A 12063-nucleotide genomic window follows, 5' to 3' on the forward strand; every position below is an offset into this window, starting at 1 on the left:
TGGGTAGGCTCCATATTGAAGGGTCAATGAATGCAATGGTGCGATTGACTTTGGGAGATTCAGAGAATTGGCGTGATGAGAGCTAAATATGTCTCCCAAGAAAAAAATCATATATGTTCCTGGTAGAAGGCTAAAAGTTCAGAAGGCAATGTAGGGGAAGCACCTAGTGTCAGCTCTCCACCACCCACTGGCGCAGGTGCGTCAAGTGGGCCACTACTAGTTAGGAGGGCTAGTAGGGCGGGCATATGAGAACCACGAGGGGACTCATATGTCTCCATGAATAGTAGTACCCTTAGACATTACCGAGCTACCCTGAAGTGCGTTGAAGTGTGCCGCTAGAGGTTTATGGGTACGGTTCTCTTGGCTTGTCAGTATGCCGCTTCCATGGAACATGGCCCAAACCTCCGAGAGTCGTCGTGGGGCACCATGGCCACAAGTCTTGACACGAGATGACACGGGAAGTCATTCGTGGGACTTGCTAGCATACAGGTATTGAAGAGTGTGCAATGCTTGAGAATGACGGAGGTCCAGTGTGTGCTACTAGTCCGGCAGCTAGTCTCGAGGGCCTGCTAACATGCGTGAAGGCATGGTGCCTTGAGGATTGGACCGTGGACGTATGGGAGTCATTGGTCTATGACATGAGCTATTCAGATAGTATCGAGAGACAGAAGTGTGCATAGGCACACGGTCGCACGAAAAATATGCCCATTGTTATCTGAATGGTTGGAAGGTTAACCTTGGCTCAGAGGAGTCAAGGTGCCGCACAGGTATTTTCCCTGTCAAAATGTCAGCTCGTGACACACAACACAACTAATACAATGCACAAAGAATAATACTTACTCTTCTTTATATATATAAACTACTCATATACATATAAATTATAATACTTAGATTTTGTTAAAATATAAATATAAATTTTTATATAATCATTCTCACATTTGAGATTTTAATCCACCACAATATATATATATATATATATATGAAAGATTTCTCAATGGTTATTATTCATGGATGGTTACCATAAATTAATAAACAAATTTTTGATGAGGAATTATTATAATAATGATGAAAATATATAAAATCAATAATTTCAATTTTTTTAGATTAATTTGGCAATAAATATTAATTAGAAAGATAATATTCATATTAATCATTCCCATTAATTCCAAAATGAATTTTATTTCTTATGGAATGGATAAAATGAATAAATCAACAATGAAGAAGGAATAGAGAATGAATATTAAATAAGATTTTTTTATTCTTTAATTAATAATTATGTGACCATCATGTCATCAGGTAGCCCTTTTAAAAGTTTGAAAAGTCCAAATTTATTTTTAGAAATATTAATTAGCAATTATAAATATGGATCACTGATCATAATCCAATAATTAATATTAAAATAATTATTCATGGGTAGTAACCATTAAGAGTGTCCTCATATATCTCTTATATATAATAAGTGTGTAGATAACGAAAGTTTTTTGTTTTAACGGTTTTTTTATTTTTTCCGTTAACTTTAACGGAATATTCTTATATTTAATAGAATATTCTTATATTTAATGGTAGATTGTAAACATGACTTAAATATAAATAAAATTAATAAATAAATAATTAAACAAATTAAAATAAGATATTTTTGAGATATTTTACAATGATAATTATTTAAAAATAATAAACCATATATTTTATAACTTAAATAAAATTTAATTGAACTTAAACTTAAACTTAATATTATATTAAATATATAATATATAATTTTTTGTTATCACTGCCAAATTCAAAAACTAGAATAAACAATAACTTAAACAAAAATTAATTAACTAAAATATGATATTTTTAAGATATTTTATGACAATTAAAATAATTAAATCATATTTATTTAAAAATAATAAAGACATACATATCATTTTTTTATCTTATAATTTTGTGTGATGGTTTTTTTTATCAAGTGATTGGAGCTATTTTTCTTCATCAAATTCACCAAAGGACATTACGGGATACATTAGAAACTAAAAATAGTCGATGCATGTATATTAATGTCTACACTATGACTTTTTCTATTATTAATTTCTTTTTAAATATTATTGTAATTTATGTATATGTGTCATGTAGTCATGTAAATATATATATGTCAATGTTGTGTTTAGATGTCATATATGTAGAGAGTATTGATATAAATATTTATATATACTATAGAACTATAATTCATTCTATTATATATATATATTTAAAATAGCGAACAAGGTTTTATCAAAATGATAGACAATGTTTACAACTTTAAAACTAAGCAAACGTGCATTGCACGTTGCTTCTACCTAGTATATATACTAGATACAAGCAATGTGTAATGCATGTTGTTTCCTTAATTTTATTTATAGAATTTTTCAATTATTATATTTATTGAATTTATATCATTGTCATATAATTGTCAAATAAATAAATAATATTATATATAAAATAATGACATAAACATATTAAATAAAAAATTAAACAAAAACATTGTTTATAATTTTTTAAATATTGATATATATATATATAATATGATAACATTTTTAAATTAATATAAGTATTAAATATCTAATTTTATATTATATATTAATATAATAATAATATTTTATAATATTTGCATTCATATTAATATAATTAGTAAAAAATTAGGATTATATATTATTATCAAAATAATATTTATAACATTTAAATTTATATTAATATAATTGTTAAATATCAAGTCTTTTATTACAATAATAATATTTTATAACATTTGAATTTATATAAATATAATGATTATATATGTAGTATTATATTAAATATTATTATAATAATGCTATTTTATAATATTTGAATTTATATTAATATAATTAATAGATATCTATTTTAGTTAATTTTAAATGAATATTCCGTTAAATATTTAGAATATTCCACTAAAATTAAACAAAACAAACCGTTAAAACAAAAAAAAAAAAAAATTTTACACACTTTTTATATAAAAAATATAAAACTATATAACAAAAAATAAAAAATAAAAAATATATAAAAAAAACTACCCAGGATAAAATAAAAAAATAAAAGAATAATAAACTACTTATATGTATATATAAACAATAACAATAAACTATATATTTATATATAAATATATAAATTTAAATGAGGCATATAAATTTTTAATTTTGAGTGTATTTTATATAAATAGTTTATTAATTATTCATGTTTAATATTTTTTGTTGCATGCTTAGTTAACACAGGTTAGGATATGTGATTTTTTTTAAAATAATTGCAAAATAAAAACCTATAAATTATGGCTTTTTAAAAATAATTCAAGAAAAGCTTACACATATTGTAAACCCATATTTTTATACATTAGTTTTTAAAAAACTATAATTTTAAAAACTTCCCTATAATATAATATATATTTTTTAAAATATAAAACTAATTTTATTTTTCTTATTTTCTTCTCACTAAAAGTACTATTTTTTTCTAATATAATATTTATATTTTCCCATTATAGTTAATTATTTTGGCAACTATAATCATCATTTAGCAATTTTGTTTTTTCACTTCATTTTGTAATTTGAGAAAATACCAAGTATTTCTATTAAAAGTATGACCTTCCAACTTGGTTAGTACATATGTTATTGGAAACTTCAATAAATATTAATTTCTCATATCACCACAATAATAAACAAACACTCATCTCTCACAAGGATGATCAGGTCACGACGCAGCTTGAAGTTGCTTAAGCTTTAAAGTATCCTATAGTTATAGTATAGAGTTAGCAAATTTAACAAAGGAGACTTTGGAGTTGGTGGGATTAAAATTGCAGTGATTACGATGAAAGTTTTGGAGTCTTTGTGAATGTGCGCTAATTCAATGTTTTTTTATTTTGTTTCTTTCCTTTTTGCAGTTAAAGGATAAAGGATAAAAAGTTTGTGCTCAAAGGATACGCCATCTCCAACCTATAATACTATATATGGTGTGCACCAATACCAAAACTAAGAAATCTTAGCACTGTATTTTTTTTTTATTCCAATCACAACACCAAAAAGTATATTCTTTATTATTTTATTATTTTATCTTATATACACTACAAAAAATTTGACATTTACCTACCAATTTATTACCTACTTATATATATTGGTAGGTAAAGTTACTTTTACCTACCCAAAATTTAATGGTAGGCACTATTGGTAGATAAATATTAAAATTTTCCAGAATTATATTTTATATACCAATAATATTGGTAGGTAACGGGTTTTTCCTACGAATATATTGGAGGGAAATTTTTTCAGCTTTTTGAGCTCATTTTTCCCACCAATTTTATTTAAAGTTTTAATTTTTTTTAATTAAAATTAATGCTGATGCGGACAACATTAACATTATAATATTCATTTTTTCTTCATAAAATCATAATCATATACATTTATATATAAAAAAAACAAATATAATTATATACATATATTTTATTTAATAAAAACATAAATATAACTTTTATAAACTTAAACCTAAAACTATCTATCTCTCAAATCCCTCTTTCTCTTCTCTCTTCTTAGTCATGAACCAGTCCCTCCCAGCCGCCTCCCCATCGACAAACCAGTCCCTCCCAGCCACCTCCCCATCGACGACGACGAACCAGTCCCTCCCAGCTGCCTCCCCATCGACGAACCCAGCCGCCTCCCTCTTCATCGGGCCTAGCCGCCACCTCCCCATCGACGAACCTAGCCACCTCCTCTCATCTCTTCCAAACACTCAGCCAACCCTCTCTTTTCTCTTCTCTGAGACACCTCATTTATTCAACCTCTTGTTGGAACCCAAACGCCTCTTAAGCCACCCATTGCAGCATCCAGAACCACCCATCACCGCCTCTAGAGCCACCCATTGTTGCCTTTTTTCTCTGTTTGCTCGACCTTCGATTTTCGACCCTATTTGTGGTTGGTCCTTAATTTTTTTTAACTTTATGTTTGTGGTGGGTATTGTTTTATCCAATTCTGATTATTGTGTGGTTTTTAGTATATGTGTTTATTAGATTTCATTTGTGGTTTTTTTTGGAGGCAGGGAGCTCGGGCCTGGCTTTGGATTGCAGTGGCTGGGTTATGGCTTTGGATTGCAGCGATTAAGGTGCGGCTTTGGAACGAGTTTGAGGTTTTCATATTGGTTGGCTAGTGGCTTTGAGGTTTTTGTATTCGTTGCTTGGTTTTCAAATGTAATTATGGTTTATTTTGGATAAGTTTGAATATGTAAATCTAAGTTTTAATATGAGTTTCGGCTTGTGGCTTTCAGATTTTTGGATTTGTGGCCTTGGTGGGTTTGAGATTTTTCAGATTGGTTGGCTGGTTGTTTGAGGTAATATTTAAGACAATGGTGATGAAATCCCCAATAATCTGAAGGGTTTATGATGAGTCATTGTTCTGAGGTTTTTTGTGATGTTTTCTTTATGATCATGTTATGTGTATTTAGCTTTACGGTATGTTTGTGTTTTAATGTTAGATTTATATTTTGTTTTTGTGATTCATTTTTCAGATTAATTGATTTTAACACATACATGTTTTTTTTGGATTCATTTTATCTGAATTTAAATGTGTGGGATTTATAGGGATCAAATTTATGACTTTGATGCATTTCTGTTTTGGCGATTTATGTGTTTCATTGTTGTTCTGAGGCTTGAGTTGTGTTTTATTGTTCTTGAGGTTTGTTTCATTGTTTTGAAGCTTTATTTTTTTTTCATTGTTGAACAATCTAAAATATATAAAGATCTTCATTGTTGTAGACCTATGTGTTTCTAGGTTGGGTTTAGTCTTTATTTTGCCTCTGTGATTGTGGATGCTATGTTAGTATAAGACTCAAATTTCTAGTATTTTTTTCTTTCAAGATATTTAAAATATGTTTTGTGGATTTATGTCTTTTGTAATATGAAGAATTGATGATGGCGACTTTTTACACTTTCTCTTATATATATCTCTGTTTTGTTGTTATTTGGTTTTTCTGAAGCATAAATGATATTTGTAATGTTTTTTAAGTATGAGATATTTATGTGTTTGAATCTAATTTTTTTAATCTAATTGGAGTGTGTTTTATGATTTGTGTCATGTTTGTAAATTTTCTAACATACTTGTAAATATCTCATTGAAAAATACCTTAGTCATTTTGTTTGAGTGATCTTATTTGATGTTTGCTATATATATATATATATATATGTATATAAGAAACTAGTTTTTATGATTCTTTTGCAGATTTAAACTTTATTTATTGTTTTATTGAGATAAGGTTTGACAAATTTCTGTTTTGATGATTAGTGTGTTTCGGCTTTGAGTTGTGTAGAGTTTTTCAGTTATGTTTCATTGTTGTAATCTGGTTTTATGTGTTTCATTGCTATATTCTAGTTTATTTGTTTGATTATCCTTAAGCTTTGAGTTGTGATTCATGGTTTTGGGGTTTTGTTCATGTTCAGGGAGTTTGTCATATCTGATATTGTTTTCCCTATGCTTTCATTAGTTTTATTTTGATGAAAAGTTAGTTTTACATGTAGTTCTATATAAATCTAATTGATTATACTTGAATGCCGTTTTTAACTTTTATTTATTCATGTATAAACTTTAATGGGAAACTTAGGAAATGTATCTTTCTTTATAGCGTAACTAATATGTTTCAAGTATTAGTGTGTTTCACTGTCCTAAATCTGATTGATCAAGCTTTCTTTTATGTATTATAGCTGATGAAATTGACTAAGGATGAGTTTTTTTTTAATATGTTTTGAGCAAACAATCTGTTTTAATATGTCTATGTATGAAGGGATCTGTTTTGAGTAAGGATTTGATTTAATATATGTTGTTTGGTACTTTGTTTCTGATATTTGTATTTAGCTTTGGTGTTGCTATTTGAGTGTAGGGTGTGGTTCTGTTTTGAGGAAGGAATCTGTTTTAATGCCTATATATGAAGGGATCTATTTTGAGTTATATTTTAGTATATTTTGTTTGATACTTTGTTTCTGATATTTGTATTAAGATTTAGTGTTGCTCTTTGGCTATAGGGTTTGGTTCTGTGTCTATAATCTGATTTTTATAGTTTGTAGATTTTCGCCATTGTTACTTTGAATTTATTTTGCCTATGATGTTCAAGAATAAGTGTACTTATTCTATGTTGGTGATTATGAGACTTGATGTGCTCATATATTTGTTTTTAATATATGATGGTATGTCATAAATGCACATAATAATAAGTCATATATAATCTGAAATCCTTATGATGATTAAATTGGGGATATTTTTTATGTTGAAGTTAATTATAGTCATTCCCACTATTGCCAACCCAAACCTCACCTCTCAAAGCCATCATCGACATTCTCAAAGTTCAGTTAGAGGAAGGAGGCTCTCGTGCAATAATTCCAAAGTGAAGAATATCAAGAAAAATGTAGTTAGAGAAAAGAGAATTGTATAGAATTGTTGATATTTTATTTTATGAAATGTAATTAATGTAACACTCAACATTTAATAAGCAATGAATATTTTATAATATATGTTTGTTTATTTTGTTATTCATGTTAAATAATTTATTTGAGGAATAATGACAAATATTTTTAAAATTAATTACTTCATTTATTGTTTATATTAAATTAAATTTAAAGATATAATTAAAATTACCTACATATAAACATTATCTTTACTCACAAATAAATAAGTGTAGGTAAAAATAGGTATACCAGCTCATGCCATGTGGACTAGTTATTTAGTGCCATGTAACCGATAAAAAGGGACAAGTAACCCAATCATTTAGTGCCACGTCATGTGCCACGTGGAGTGCTACATCACTCACCACGTATAATGCCACGTCAAACACTAAGTTAATGAAGTTGACTCATTTTTTGTGGGGTCCACACGATTTTTACCTACCAATATACTAATCGTAGGTAATAATATCTTTCTCGACTAACTATTACATATCAACAGGTTATTGGTCAAAATTAGTAGGTAAAGGGATTTACCTACCAATGCACTATTTTTACCCACAAATAAAATTGGTAGGTAAAGGCTGAATTTCTTGTAGTGATATAACATAATATACATATATATTTATTATTAAATACTAATATAAAAAACAAAATAGTACTGTTTTTTGTTTTTTTCCATTGCTACAGTACCCCACCATATTGGTAGGTTACTGTAGCTTGACAGTATAATGGTATGATAAATAAAGTTGGGTTGGATTGGATTTTGTGCCTTTTTAACACTATATTTGTTGTTTTGCTGTTTGGTTGGAGCTGCCCTAAGAGACTGAAAATGAGAACACATAATCAAGCAGTGATAACTAAACTACTATTCATCATATATATATAATGTCTCTAAATAAATTAGAATTGTAAATAGGGGCTATGAGATTCATCCAATACCCAAGACAGAGGTGACAATATTCATGAATATCATCAAAATTTTCTTACGATGATTGAAATAATTGTCATTTCTTTCCTCTAACAGAAAACATTTGTAATTGGGGTACCCGTGATTATCTTGGTCTTCTGTTGGAGAACTTGAGAAGCAAAATCCTGCTCAACCAAGTATTGATGGCTTTCTAAGGAACTGTGGACCACTTCAGTTTGTAGATATATATAGTTATGCCGAAGTAAAGAGAACGACCAACTCCTTCAAAGAAAAATGACACCAAGGAGGCTCTGGTAGTGTCTACAAAGGAAAGTTACATCATGGTTCTCTTATTTATGTGAAACTGGTACTTGAAAAAGAAAAATGGAGAAAAATTCATCAATGAAGTGGCAACCATCAGCAGAATTTCTCATGTCAACATTGTTTCTTTGTTGGATTTCGTTTTGACACTGTAATGACCATGTTTTGTGCATGTGTTTTACTAAATAACAAATCATGAACTCAAATGCATATGTATTGTGTATTTGTTACATCGGGTGATCTCAGTGTTTTCACTTGCCATGTTGGATATGTTTTCAGTTAGTTTTAACTAATTCTATTTAAGTGGTTGTTAGGAGTTCTGTTAGGATTAGTTACATATTCATATATACAAGTCGTTTTGGGTCTTCGATTCGGTGTGCTAATCAACTGATTCTTTGCAGAGAGTTTTTGTTGTTGTCTTCTTTGTTTTTCTTTCTTGTCTTTGATGCAGACTTTCTGTTAGGGTTTGAAACTTCATTCATGGAGCTGAGTTCGACATTCTTGAAGCAGTAGAACAGAGGGATCTGGTCTAAAATTTCTGAAGGGATTTCAGAAAGAGGTGTTGAAGGGATTTCAATATTACTTCTAAGGGATTTAGAAGAAAGAAAATTGAGTGAGAGACTCAATAGTGGGTGAATGTAAATCCTTCTATATGGTTTCATTTGTTAATTAGCAAATTAGTGTTTTGAGATGGTAATTTGTAAAGAACATGATTTGATATAGTGAAAGTTTTTACTATGGTCTTTGCGACCTAAGGAGTAGTTGATTTATTCACTAAACCTTGTAAAAATCTTTGTACGTTCTTTATTATTCCTCTAGCTTTTCCTTTATAGAATTGTTTAATTCATTCATAATATTCATAGACAACTAAAGTAGAGTAATTTTTCAGACACCAGAGCTCTTATCTATGAGTTCACAACCAATGAATCTCTTGAGAAGTTTGTCTTTGAAGAAAATGCAACTGCAAACAATCATAAGTTGGATTGAAATACAAATTATCAGATCTCCCTTGGCATTGCTAGGGGATTAGAGTATTTGCATCGTGGTTGCAACACTAAGATTTCGCCTTTTGATATTAAACCTCACAATATCATTTTTTTTAAGCTAACTTTGTGCTCCAAATCTCAGATTTTAGCTTTTCTTGTTAAAAATAACAATCAAATGTGAGCATTATATTTCACAACAATCAAAACAATAATCACAATAATGCTCATGAAAACAATCCAAGATCAAAGTATTTATTTAGAGCATTAATGGTGATAAGACATACCTCCCATAGCCATATTCTCCATTTGAGTCATGTTGCACTATGAATCTCCAATTAACCATCCCATTGTGGTTATTGACATTATTATGCACTCTTATATTAATGATTGTGGTTATGATATTATACTTATGATTATATTAGTCCACATAATATTCTAACATTCTCCCACTTGGACAATATAATTCGCCATCATAACATTCTCCAACTCATAAAGCAATCAACTAAATCATACACAATATCATATCGATAGGATACGTATATTACATATGACTTGGCTTTGAATACAATAACAATCATTAATATTTGTCATATCAGACATACATGAGGTATAGTAAATTGAGACTATGTGCATTCATCTCTCTTTATACTTGTCACTTCAATAAACAACATATATACAAATATGTCAATAACAATATGAAGTGACCTCAACATCATTATGCATGTTCAGAACACAAGTCATAAGCATTTCATACAACATACTAGCATGTTCAATACATAAATAACAAAACTCTCACTGAGCTCAACAAGCTAAGCTCCTAACAATCCCATTCGGGCAACGTGCTCCAAAAACACACATATAGGTAAGCCTTTCGTTAGTGGGTCTGCTAACATGCTAGTGGTATGCGTGTACCCAATAGAAATGAGGGACTCAGTGACTTTCTCTTTAACAAAATAGTACTTTATATCAATATGCTTTGAGCGAGAAGTACTCCTAGTGTTCTTAGAGAAAACTACTGCTGTGGAGTTGTCACAATATAATTTTAGCGGCCTCGAAATAGAGTCTACAACACTCAATGCTGAGATGAAATTCCGCAACCATATTGCTTGAGAAGTTGCCTCATAACACGCCATATACTCTGCCTCCATCGTAGAAGAAGAAGCTCAAATAAGTTATCATAAATCTAACAAATAAATTTACTAACTTATTAATTCCTCGTGACTCCACTATAGACTCGGAATTGCACTCTTGAATTCATAGAACGCTCTATAACAAATATAGGTACGCTATTAATTATCCATTGTTTCAACCATAATTGTCACTCAATCCTCTATAGACGGTCAACAATAAGATAGGACTAAAATACCGTTTTACCCCTCATTGTATTTTATCCTTAAAACACTTAGTTCCTTGTAAATGATATTTCAGTAAACTAATTTAATTACTTAAATGAGATCTCTATCATTTAACACCTTGAACCAAACTAAAAGGAAACAATTGTTTCACTTCTTCATCAGAAGTTATAGATGTTCATATCTATGATTAACACTCCCACTCAATTATACTACCGAGTTCCCAAGATGTAAGTATGGGCTAGTCCGTAGGGTAATCTGGTAACGAACAAGTCAAAGAACTCAAATAATATAATCAGTTAGAATACTAACCACTCAGAATTGAGATTGAATTGACCTATGGTCAACTATATGATATGACTAGAATAGATAATAACGCTATGTTTACATATCTTATCAACTGTCAATATCGGTCCAGTCCGATGTAACAAATACATCCGATCTTATCTACTTTGCTAATGTTCTGGAAAGAACATAACATTGTAATGTGTAAGTAGATCATATCGTAGATTGGCAAGTCAGTGTAAATCCTGTGCACTGACTAATCTTAGGACTAACTTATTTTGAACATATAATCATATTTATATTCCACTGTGATTACGTTACTATAAATAAGATTAGCTATATGCTCGGGATTTAATAGAAGTTTATATTAAACAAATAATCATGAAAATAAAACATGTGAGCAAAGTGATTGACCAAGTCAAAAAATAATTTCTATTCTTTTATTGATAATAAAATGAGATTACAAAGAATTTGAGTTTTAATTAGGGCATAAAACCCCAACAGATGTTCCAAGCTTCATGGGCAGTTTTAGTTTGAGAAACTATAGGGACTAAGTTTTGGGAGAGGGTGCCAACGAGAGCTCCAAAATCTAATCGGTCTTGCCAAAACCAAGTTTGAGCAGCAGGATTTGGTGTTGTTGTGTTGTCGGTGGTGACAGTAGCAGATGGAGAAGGGTAAGTGCCATCTACAAATTTGTATAGATCATATCCTAGAAGAGTAGCTTGAATCTGTGTTTTCTAGGCAATATAATTGGTGGGTGTAAGTTTGATGGAG

The sequence above is a fragment of the Humulus lupulus genome, chromosome 3, assembly GCF_963169125.1.
Source record: "Humulus lupulus chromosome 3, drHumLupu1.1, whole genome shotgun sequence".
Classification (NCBI taxonomy): domain Eukaryota; kingdom Viridiplantae; phylum Streptophyta; class Magnoliopsida; order Rosales; family Cannabaceae; genus Humulus; species Humulus lupulus.